This window comes from Eptesicus fuscus, chromosome 17, assembly GCF_027574615.1.
Source record: "Eptesicus fuscus isolate TK198812 chromosome 17, DD_ASM_mEF_20220401, whole genome shotgun sequence".
In the NCBI taxonomy this organism is placed as follows: Eukaryota; Metazoa; Chordata; class Mammalia; order Chiroptera; family Vespertilionidae; genus Eptesicus; species Eptesicus fuscus.
Genome location: NC_072489.1, coordinates 31,985,397 through 31,997,495, shown reverse-complemented (window position 1 = coordinate 31,997,495; position 12,099 = coordinate 31,985,397).

The window sequence follows — 12,099 nt, the reverse complement described above, 5'->3', positions numbered from 1 at the left end:
CCTCCCAGTTCCTAAGAATTAGTGCAGTTTTGCTATAGTTTAAGATCTGCTTATTTTTGGACGTTGTTGCTTATTATCTTTCACCTAATTTTCTTTTAATTCAAAAGTGATATATGAATATATTTGTGTTGTAAAAAAATTGAAAAAGTTATAAATTGAAAGTCTTCCATCATGATTTCCTTCCCTTCCCCCAAACTCTTTCCCTTTCCTAGTCATAACTCTTGTGTTTTATATCTATCCTTCTTGTATAAATGGGACAATCCTCTATTGTCTTTGGTTTGTTTTTTTTTATCCACTAAATATGTCTTGGAGAGTATTCAAAATGAAATGTATGGACGCTTGCCACATTCTTCTATAAAGGTTTCATACTATTCCTCAGCACGGATGTTCCTAGGTTATTAATCATTTCCCTAATCATGACCACATGCTTCTTATTTTGCATCCTTCCAAGCAACGTAATGCCAAACATTCTTGTATATGTCTTCGTGCATATATACAAGTTTTGCTTAAATGAGTCTTTAACTTCAACGTTAGATAAATATTGCTAGTTGCCTTTCCATAGTCTCCGTCATATTACATTTATAATATCAGTGTTTGCACAGGGACTCGATCCCTTGCATCTTTCTCAGTGGTAGTTATGACCAAGATTTAAGTTTTAATAAATGAATTGGCCAAACTGCTCAGATATGATTTAATCAGCTTTTCCTCACTGTTTATCAATGAAGTTAACATTATTTAGATTTTTTTTTAAATTGTCCATTCATATTTCTTTTCTGTCTTTATTACAGAATTGAACTCTCTAATCTTTTTTTTTTTAATAGCTACTGGTCTCTACATCAGCATTCTAATTAAGACCAATTGGAAGGATTGTCAAATTTCTACCAGGAACAAACACACAGTTGTTTACTAAAGCAACAAATTGTCAGATGACATTTCTCTTGACCTCACAATCCTACTGACAATGTGAGTGTTCCTCCAAGTGGGCTGCCTACATCAGAATCACCTTGGTGCCTAAATTAGATATAAACTATATAGCCTTTGGGTGAATCACAATATCTGGGTGGGAGGACATGAGATCTGCATTTTAAATAAATCTTCCAGAAAATTCCTAGGAATAGTATATTCATAAGGAATTAATTAGACATGCTTTGGACTTAAATTCATTTTTATAAAAAGCAAAGGATATGTGGATTAAAGAAGACATAAATTCTTAAATTGCCATGGGGAAAAAGGACACATTAAAATAATAACATTCATAAGATCTCTCCAAGTGGCAAATAAGTGGGACACTTAAAAATTTACATTTAAAAACGTAATAATAGCTTGCTTCCTGTGAGAACTGATCGATTAATTACTATTTGTTTCAATAATTAATAGAAACATTATAATCCCAGAGACAATCTTTCTTTTTTTAAAAGGGGGCTGTTAATGTGGCATGCTAATTGCTAGCAGATTTTCCATATATGAAAAAGAGGTCCTGGGAATGAAGGGAGGGATGCTGAGATCTGAATCCAACCTGTGATGGGATGACATGCTCTGGTTCAGACAGAGAAGAAAGGAGGGCTGGGGGACATCTATAGAGCAGAGATGTCACTGAGGACCAAGGACCAGAATGAGGGGTCAGGGGAGTGATGGTGAAAAGAAAGACAAAGAACATTGTGTAAAAACAGAAAGAAAGAAAGGAAAGGAAAAAAGAAAGGAAGGAAGGAAGGAAGGAAGGAAGGAAGGAAGGAAGGAAGGAAGGAAGACAGAAAGAAAAGAAAGAAAGAAAGAAAGAAAGAAAGAAAGAAAGAAAGAAAGAAAGAAAGAAAGAAAGAAAAACTGGGATGGGGGAAAAGAAGTAGTAAAAACAATCCAGTAGGAACACATTGAGATTCTCTTTAATTAATGGTGAATGGTTAGTTCCCACGAAAATAATTGGACATTTTTAAGCCCTTTATGGCGATAGATTTCTGTGACTTTTGACAAACCTTTTTTTTTTTTTTTTTTAAATATATTTTATTGATTTTTTTACAGAGAAGAAGAGAGAGTGATAGAGAGTTAGAAACATCGATGAGAGAGAAACATCGATCAGCTGCCTCCTGCACACCCCCTACCGGGGATGTGCCCACAACCAAGGTACATGCCCTTGACCGGAATCGAACCTGGGACCCTTGAGTCCGCAGGCCGACGCTCTATCCACTGAGCCAAACCGGTTTCGGCTTGACAAACCTTTTGGTAGCTTCTGATACTCATTTGCAGTTCTGTTCCAATTCTTAGCAGACAGTTTCGTACAGGACATCATCAATTGTTATTTTTATTATTACAGATATTTTCACTTGATTATCTTAGAAATTAGAAAATATTTAAAAGTGGGCCCTAGCTGGCTTGGCTCAGTGGATAGAGCTTCAGCCTGCAGACTGAAGGGTCCCAGGTTCGATTCCGGCCAAGGGCACATGCCTGGGTTGCGGGCTTGATCCCCAGTAGGGGGTGTGCAGGAGGCAGCCGATCAATGATTCTCTCTCATCATCGATGTTTCTATCTCTCTCTCCTTCTCCCTTCCTCTCTGAAATCAATAAAGAAATATACTTTAAAAATAAAAAATAAAAAAATAAAAGTGGGAGCAAGCTTTTGAAACAAGAATGGCTGCTGTCAATGTTATCATAAACTTCCAGTCATCTTCATTTCTTAGCCCTTGTTACTTTATTACTATTTTTTTCTTTATTGATTAAGGTATTACATATGTGTTCTTATGCCCCCATTGCCCCTCACCACCCCGCTCATGCCCTCACCCCCGCACCCCCAGTGTCTGTGTCCATTGGTTATGCTTATATGCATGCATACAAGTCCTTCAGTTGATCTCTTCCCCTTCCCCTCCACCCTCCCCTGCCTTCCCTCTGAGGTTTGATCAATGCTTCTTTGTCTCTGGATCTGTTTTTGTTCATCAGTTTATGTTGTTCATTATATTCCACAAATGAGTGAGATCATGTGATATTTATCTTTCTCTGACTGACTTATTTTGCTTAGCATAATGCTTTCCAGGTCCATCCATGCTGTTGAAAATGGTACGAGTTCTTTCCATTTTACTGCAGCATAGGATTCCATTGTATAGATGTACCACAGTTTTCTAATCCTCTCATCTGCTGAAAATCTCAGACATATGCCAAAGCAATATCTACACCGATACAGTTCCTAGGGCAATGGAAATTGAAGAGAAAATAAAGAAATGGGACTACATCAAAATAAAAAGTTTCTGCATAGCAAAAGAAACCATCAACAAAACAACAAGAAAGCCCACTGCATGGAAGAACATATTTGCCAATGTTATCTCCAATAAGTGTTAAATCCCCAACATTTACAGGGAACTCATGCAACTTAACAAAATGAAGATAAACGATCCAATCAAATAATGAGCAATGGACCTAAATAGATACTTTTTGAAAAAGGACACACAGAAGGCAAAAAGACATACGAAAACATGCTCAAAGTCACTAATCATCCAAGAGATGCATATCAAAACGACAATGCGGTACCATCTCACACCTGTCAGAATGGCTATCATCAAAAAATCAACAAATGACAAGTGCTGGTGAGGATTCAGAGAAAAAGGAACCCTTGTGCACTGCTGGTGGGAATGCAGACTGGTGCAGCCACTGTGAAGAACAGTATGGAGTTTCCTCAAAAAACTAAAAATGGAACTCCCATTTGACCCAGTGATTCCACTTCTAGGAATATATCTCAAGAAACCAGAAACACCAATCAGAAAGGATATTTGCACCCTTATGTTCATAGCAGCACAATTTACAATAGCTAAGATTTGGAAACAGCCTAAGTGCCCATCAGCCCTTGTTACTTTAATATGGATTTCCCAGTGACCCAGATATGATGATAAATGCCCTGAACATATTAGATAGAAAATATATTCTAAGTGATTGTATTGAACAAAGTGTTAAGTCACCAAATATGAAGTGTGAGGAGATTGTAATTGCTATAATCAGTATTTTTTTTAAAAAATAAATTTCATCTAGAAGCTTTCTTGTCTCTCTTCTCCAATAGGAAACAACAGCTCCTAGACATAATATGTGATGCTAGAAGCATGCACAGAAAGATTATTGCCATGAAAACTGAAAGAGGAAAAAAAAAGATGATAATTTCTATTGATTGTTTGAGAAAAATCATAATAAAACACTCATCTTTTTCAGTGAAGGGGTCTTGTGAGTCAGGCCACACATAAGCATAGAAACTCCAGCAAGTTCACTAATTCTAATTTCATGCATTTATCACTTCACAGCTAAAAGAGTATCTCCAAAACATTTATTGATTCTGTTGCCATATTTTAAATTTCATTGATGATGTAAGTATGTTTAGTGATAACCTTGAACTTCTAATTATAGGCTAATCTTGATTGTTATTTGGCTTTCATTATTAAGTTTATAAAATAAATGCTGCTAAGTTGCCTTCAAATGCTTCTGAGTTAAAAGCACTTTAATGGATGCTGCATATTCCTGGATTTAAAGTCTAAACCAGAACTAGCTATTCTAAAAATTGTTAATTCCCACTATAATTTTTACTTTATAAAATCTCATACTAACTCCTATACTGTTGTGAAAGATAATTCTCTTGAACTAAAAACAAAGAGAGGGTTTATGGATAATCCTTTGTTATATAATAAAGGAAAGATGATATAACGTTTAAAGAGTAATGAACTCTCTTTGGTGTACTCATTTCACTGAAGTAGAATAAAAATCAGAACTTAAAGGAACAAGCTATAGTGATGCTGTACTTGGAGAATCCTATGTGTTATAGCAGAAAGAACATGGGCTTTGTTGTCACAGAGGTTCAAATTTTGGCTCTACTTATGGTAGCTATAAAAAAGGTTGGGAAACCTATTTGCATAATTGTTGTACAGAATACCTAAGAATGAGTTAATATATATGAAAACAATGAGCATGGTCCCTGCTAATGGCTAATGATAATTAAGTCTTTATCAAATGCTATCTACTATCTTAAGGGTGTGTGTGTGTGTGTGTGTGTGTGTGTGTGTGTGTGTGTGTGTGTGTTTTAGTTGATTTTAGAGAGAGATGAAGGGAGAGGAAGAGAGAGAAATATCGATTGGTTGCCTCCCATACATACCCCAGCTGGGCATCAAACCACAACCGAGGTATGTGCCCCAACTGGGAATGGAGCCTGCATCCTTTTGATGTAGGGGACAATGCTCCAAGCAATTGAGCCACCCGGCCACGGCTATCCTAGGGTTTTTAATGGACTTATTTCTTTCAAACTAATCTACAGTGTAGGTGTTATCATTAGTATGCTCATTTTAGGTAACTCTCCCAAGCTCAGAAAACTAGTCAGTGGTAGACAGAAGCAGTTTGACTCGAGAATCCAAGGCTTTGGACCGTAACCAACTATTCTCATATGATAGGATCAAGTGGCGAAGCATCTCAAGGCTCTTGGCTGAAATCTGACTCCACCTTTATCACAGACTACCCTTGGACCTTAGGCAAGTTACTTAAATTCTCTAAACTCTTTTTTCCTCACCCTCATATCAGGAATAATAGTACCTGTTACATAGGAATGTTACAAAGTTTAGGTAATCAGCACCCTAACTCTGCTTAGGAAGCACCTCTGAAATTCTGGAACACTATACTCAATAAATGTTAGCTAGATTAATATGTGATTTTCAAAATGTTAATCTAAAACAGTGTTAATCTTTTTCCCTTTAGCTCTGTGAGATTTTTTTTTTCTTCTGGAATCGACTTCAACATGTTATTAATGTTCCAAGCTGACTAATGCTTCTGAATTTCCCCTATTTTGAAAATATTCACCAAGACTCTACACTTTCCCTTCAGTTTTTCTATTTTGGAAAAGTTGAAAAAATAGTACAATAAACATCTTTTACTTCGATTTATAACTAAACTCTTTACCATTTTATTTTTCTCTTTCCTACGCATATTTTGTGGAAGGATGTTAAAGTAAATTGCAGACACGATGCCATGTCCCACCCCAAATACTTCAGGAAATGTTTATTTCCTCTAAGTGGGAACATGCTCCTACATAACAGGAATAGCATTATCAAACCCAATATAGTTCACTTAAATAAATAATATTACCTAATATGCATGCAGTCTGTAGTCACATTTCCCCAGCTGCCTCCCAGGTGACCTTTATCACTTTTACTTTTGATCCTAAACTAATGAAAACATTTTTTTTTTCATTGGGTTTTCATGTCTTTTTAGTCTCTTTAATGGTGGGGTGTCCTGCCTTCAATTTGTAGAAAATGCCAACATGGGGAAGTTGCTCCACATTTTTATTTTTCTTGACACTTTAAGAAGAAGTTTAAGAAGAGGCCAGGCCTGCCTGGCCAGTGTGGATCCGTGGTTCAGTGTCATCCCATGCACCAAGAGGTCACCAGTTTGGTTCCCAGTCAGGGCACATGCCCAGGTTGGGGGCTCAACCCCTGGTCGGGGGTGTGTGTGGGGGAGGCAGCTGCTTGGATTCCCTCTCATCGATGTTTATATCTCTCTCTCCCTCTCTCTTCCTCTCTCTCTAAAAACTCATTTTTTTTCTTTTAGAAAAAAAAAGGCTATTAATGGCTTTGTATTAATCTGATCATTTACTTGATGGTTTCTGATTAAACATTTTTGGCAAATTTACTACATAGGTGGTATGACTTCCAACAAGAAGGCCCATAAGATCTGTCTGCTCCATTACTGATTACTTGGTTCCGGTGGTGTCCTCCAGATCTTTCCGTTGTGAAGTCACCCTTTGCCCTTACGATCAATAAGTAACCTGAGGGGTGACAATTTGAGACTATGTGAATATCCTGTTCCCAACTACTTCTCAGGCAATGGGGTTTCATATCCATTGATGATTTTTGCCAGAGGTGTCACGATGAATTCATGTTTTTAAAAAATATCTATTTTTTTTCTGGCACTCTGTATTAAAATAATCTAAGATTTGTAAAAGTCCAATAGCAGCAAGCATACCCTAGTGTGCAGATCTTGATTTGTAAACATCATCTGTCTCTTAGGGAAAATATGGTGGGGAGAGGACACTCTTTTAAAAAAAAATTTTGATTCCAAATCTGAGACAGGCAAAGGACAAGGTAAACCCCAAATGCTTTGCTGGGCCCAAAATCAGGAGATGCTCAAACACTAACATACACACAAACACACTAAACACACGTCAGAAGGACATAGCAGTCTACCCAGAGGGGCTCCCACCTGCCACATTTGCGCATCAAAACAAAAGTTACCATATTATTCAATAGAGACACAATGCATAGAAAACAATGAGTATAATTTTAAAAGAAATGAATTTAGTATTTTAGGGGACTTAGTTAGCCACTGTCTTTTTGAAATTTGTCATCAGAGATTACAGAGAAGTTTCTGGTTTGCCTTATTTTTATCCTCACTATGGTCTTAACACTTCCAAACTGTTATACTGAGCACAAATATTTTTCTTTTGATTGATTTATTTACTTATTTATTATCTTTATTGTTTAAAGTATTACAGATGTCCTCTTTTCCCCATTGACCCCATTCTCACTTCCTCCCCAGGCCTTCCCCTCACTATTGTTTGTCCATGGGCTATGCATATATGCATATAAATTCTTTGGTTAATCTCTTCCTGCCCATCTCCCCCTTCCCTCTGAAATAGGTCAATCTGTTGCATGTTTCAATGTCTCTGGATCTGTTTTGTTCATCAGTTTATTTTGTTCCTTAGATTCGCCACATAAATATGTATTTTATAATTGATTTTAGAGAGAGAGGAAGGGAGAGGGAGAGAAATAGAAACATAGATCGGCGATTGGCTGCCTCCTGCACACTCCCCACTAGAGATCAAGCCCCAAACCAGGGCATGTATGTACCCTGACCTGGAATCAAACTGGTGACCTCTTGGTCTTGGTGCATGGGTCAATGTTCAACCACTGAGTCACTCTGGCCAGGATAGATTGCACAGATAATTGAGATCATATGATACTTGTCTTTCTCTGACTGGCCTATTTCACTTAGCACAATACTCTTCAGGTCCCTCCATGCTGCTTCAAATGGTAAGAGATTCTTCTTTTTTACAGCTGCATAGTATTCCATTGTGAAATATTTTCAAATTCTAAAGTAAGGTAGTCTCTCTCTCTCTCTCTCTCTCTCTTTCTTTAATTTGAAACCAATCTTATGGGCTAATAGTAGAAATTTTGAGGCTGAATATTGAAATATATTACAAGTTGGTAGGAAAGGTGAATCATGTATCCAAAGTAATAGGAAAAAAGCAAAGCCAACCTGCTTCAGAGAAGTTGCCAGCTGGAAGCAGAATTCCAATTAGAGGGGTTTTACTGAAAATAATTTAGTGAAGGAGCCAGTCATAGAGTTGTGGGCAGAACTGAGGTATCACTGAGGAATGTTGGGAAATATTTCTCAGTAGGAAAGAACTGCAGGAAGCCATTGTGCTTCTTCACCTTGAAGGAGAGCTAGAGTACTGTGAGAGCCAGAGCCATGGAATAGGATGTGCCCAGAAGAAGGACAGAGACAGGGAGAAAGGGAGGGGGAGAAATATTCACAAAGTTTAGGAAACACTAATTTAGTGTGTTTGTTTGTTATAAAGCAACAGTAATAAAAAAGAAAAAAAATCTGAACTCAGGGACTTTCCTCTCAGTGGAAGGTGAAGAACTCAACGCTAGAATGGAAATATAGTGAGAGGATGATCTAGGGTGGTTTTCATAATGCTCAAAAACTGTGGGAATAGAAAAATACAAGGTGGTTATAAAATCTGCAAGAATAGATTACCACATATTGGAATGCATCCTCAATAAAATGTACATTATGTATTCCCCTGTGTTCCTAAACCTGGTATCTACCCTGTTGAGTCCAACAAATTCAGCCTGTAATTGCCTTGATACAATGTAGGAGACAATAATGAATTCTGTGAAAAATATTGTGGTATGTCCAGCCACTAAAATTATATATATATATATATATATATATATATATATATATAGAGAGAGAGAGAGAGAGAGAGAGAGAGAGAGAGAGGAGAGTCCTTACAATTTACCAAATTCTGGCTCTATCTCCTATTTGAGAATTGGATTCTGTGATGCACTCCTAAGACCCTATGATAAAATTTCTTTTTTCTCTCTTTATTTTATTTTACTTTTTGCCTGAATAAAAGTCCTGATTTATACCAAAAATTAGAAAAATGTTTGTTCTGTGCTTCTATTTTAGAATCAAAAAAAGTAAAATTCTGACTAATACCACCTTAGTCTTCCTTTCCATTATTTGCAAATATATGACAACAAATATTAAGAACAAAGTATATACTGGTATGACTTTATATATTATTAGCTATTACAAATTACTTCATTAAGGGACGTTCCAAAAACAGTGCTATAAAGAAGGGAAAATTACCTCCACTTGGAAAGAAATGGAATGGCCTCTTAGAAGATGTGGCCTCCTTGAAGGTAAGGTTTTAGAAAGGCTCATATAGGGGCTAAGGAAAGGCTCCAGACACAGGAAGCAAAAAAAAAAAAAATCATGAAGCAGAAAAGTATCTGTCCTACTGAGGACCCACCATAGGGCTGCATGTGCCTGGATTTTCAGAGCTGAGTATAAGATGCTCAGAATATAAATCCAGTCACTATGTTAAAGCCATAATGATGCTGATAATAACAATGAGCACTAGTCATTAAGATTTCCTATGAAGAAGCTACTACAGAGCAGTGCTTAAATTGCTGAATAGACATTTTTACATGGACTCCCCACAACTGTCCTATAAAGAAGGTAGTTATTAGCTCCATTTTACACATTAGGCAAGTTAAGCTCAAAGACATTAAGCAACCTGCTCAAGTCTCACAGCAGGTAAATAGTAGAACCAGAATTCAATTATAAGCATTTTGAGTCCAGAGCTTATACTCTTCAGGGTTAAGATACACTGCCTGCCACATCCTACTGTACAGCTCACGAGTTTGTACAGCAATCCCTCGGATCCATTGTGGGTTCAGTTTCAGACCACCACAAAAAAAGCAAGTATTAGAATAAAGCTAGCTGCAATCTTTTTGCTGGTGGGGTGTCCTGCCTTCAATTTGTAGTAAATGCCAACATCTGTGAAATGCAATAAAACGAAGTACAATAAAAGGAGGTATTTAACACAGCAGCTAGGGGAGAACTTGATTGAGGGATGAGCTTCAGAGGGTACTTTGACGCAGTGTCTAGGATGAGTGGGTTAGAGTGAAAATTATCCAAGAGGTGAAAGATCTTTTAGGATGCCATCACAAATGCTAGGAGGAGAGTGCCTGGGCTAGAGGGCAGAGTAATTTTACAGAGACAAGTATTGCCTTAAAGTGGTTGGCTGGCTATGCCATAAGACTTTGAAGATGGGTGTTTAAGGCCATAGGGTACTAGAGAGTATTTGGACTCATCCATCAATATCCCATAAATTGGAAAGTACAAGGATGGAGTTTGGAGGGAGAGGAGAGGGGAAGGAAATGAAGATTCCAAAAGCTTAGGAAAAAACGTTCCTGTCCTTTACAGGGCTTAGCATCGTGTTCAAGAAGCCTAATGGGAAGACATCAGAAGATGTGAAATGACTGGTGAACAGCTGAAGACCATTGGGAATTGTGTGAAGCAAGGTAGGCCTTGGCGAAAGGAGAAAACAAATAGGTAAAAAGTGGGAGGCTTAGGAGTCATGGAATGATGACACTCAAAAACCATCAACCCTAATCTCAGATGAGGGTAGGAGACGTAGGTCTCTGAGGTTGACTACGAAGCACTAGGGATGTGGTCTGCAAACTGTGGCTCGCGAGCCACATGCGGCTCTTTGGCCCCTTGAGTGTGGCTCTTCCATAAAATACCACAGCCTGGGCGAGTCTATTTTGAAAAAGTGGCGTTAGAAGAAGTTTAAGTTTAAAAAATTTGGCTCTCAAAAGAAATTTCAATCATTGTACTGTTGATATTTGGTTCTGTTGACTAATGAGTTTGCCGACCACTGATCTAGGGTCTCAAAGCCTCTCCCTCCCAGTCTCCAGTGCGTTCTCTTCCCTGCTTTGCATTTTGACAGTCTTTTCACCAGCACACATTCATTTTATGAGTGTTTGAAGAAATCTCTGGGTGAGACGGGTGTGTTGTTACCAGTTGGTCCAGCTGCGTGGCGTTCCTAGGGGCTGCTTCGGTGTTTGGAAGCTGCTCTCTGTACTGGCAGATCATAGCAGGTTGCCACGTGGGAATCACATGAGGTCCTTATAGTTCAAGTACCAGCATGGGGTCTGCCTGGCACAAATTGAGCCCCAAGTCCACCTTTGGCTGCTGTTTGACCTCACTATGTGTTAGTTTCCTCACTGATAAATAGGAATCATAATAAGATAGCACCTGTCTGTACGGGGTTTAGGGGTACGATAAAATGAAGCAATACCTATGCACAAGAGGTTTAGCACAGTGGCTGCCACATAGTTGAGGACTGCTAATCACTATAATTCCGAAAGTGCCAAGGATATCGTGAATGACATACAGAAAACCCTTGATTTTGCAGACCTCGACTTAACGAACTTCAGATTTAATGGGCAAAATTTCCTATCCATATGCCACATGTGAAAATGAACACCATGTTAATTTTTAAATGCTTTTAACCAAGATTTGCTTATAATTAAATTAACAGGCTATTTTTTTGTTATTAATTCAGTTATTTTTAACAAATTTTAAGGAACAGGCCATATGTTGGGAAAACACTGTAGTAGTTTCACAAACATAAATAAATATATTACATATCTATAACTATAGTCTACATCTTTAAATTCAAGAGTCACGGCTCATAAACAATGTTTGGTGAATGATTAGCACCTGATCGCCCGCATCACGGGCTTTCTGCAGCAGTTTTAAGGTGCTGAGGGATGTTCCCACGTGGGCTAAGCCACGCCCTCCTGCCTGCATTTGTTTACTCTAGGTTACTAGACCGACTCAGTATAAATTTAAAATTACTGTAAAACATATGTAAAACTTTTCTGTGAAATTAAACATTTTATACATAATTTTAATTACACAAATGTGTCTACATAAGGAAAAGCAGGTAAACTAATTTGTCAAATTTTTAACATACGCATTTGGAAAATCTACTTTATTATAAAACAGACTT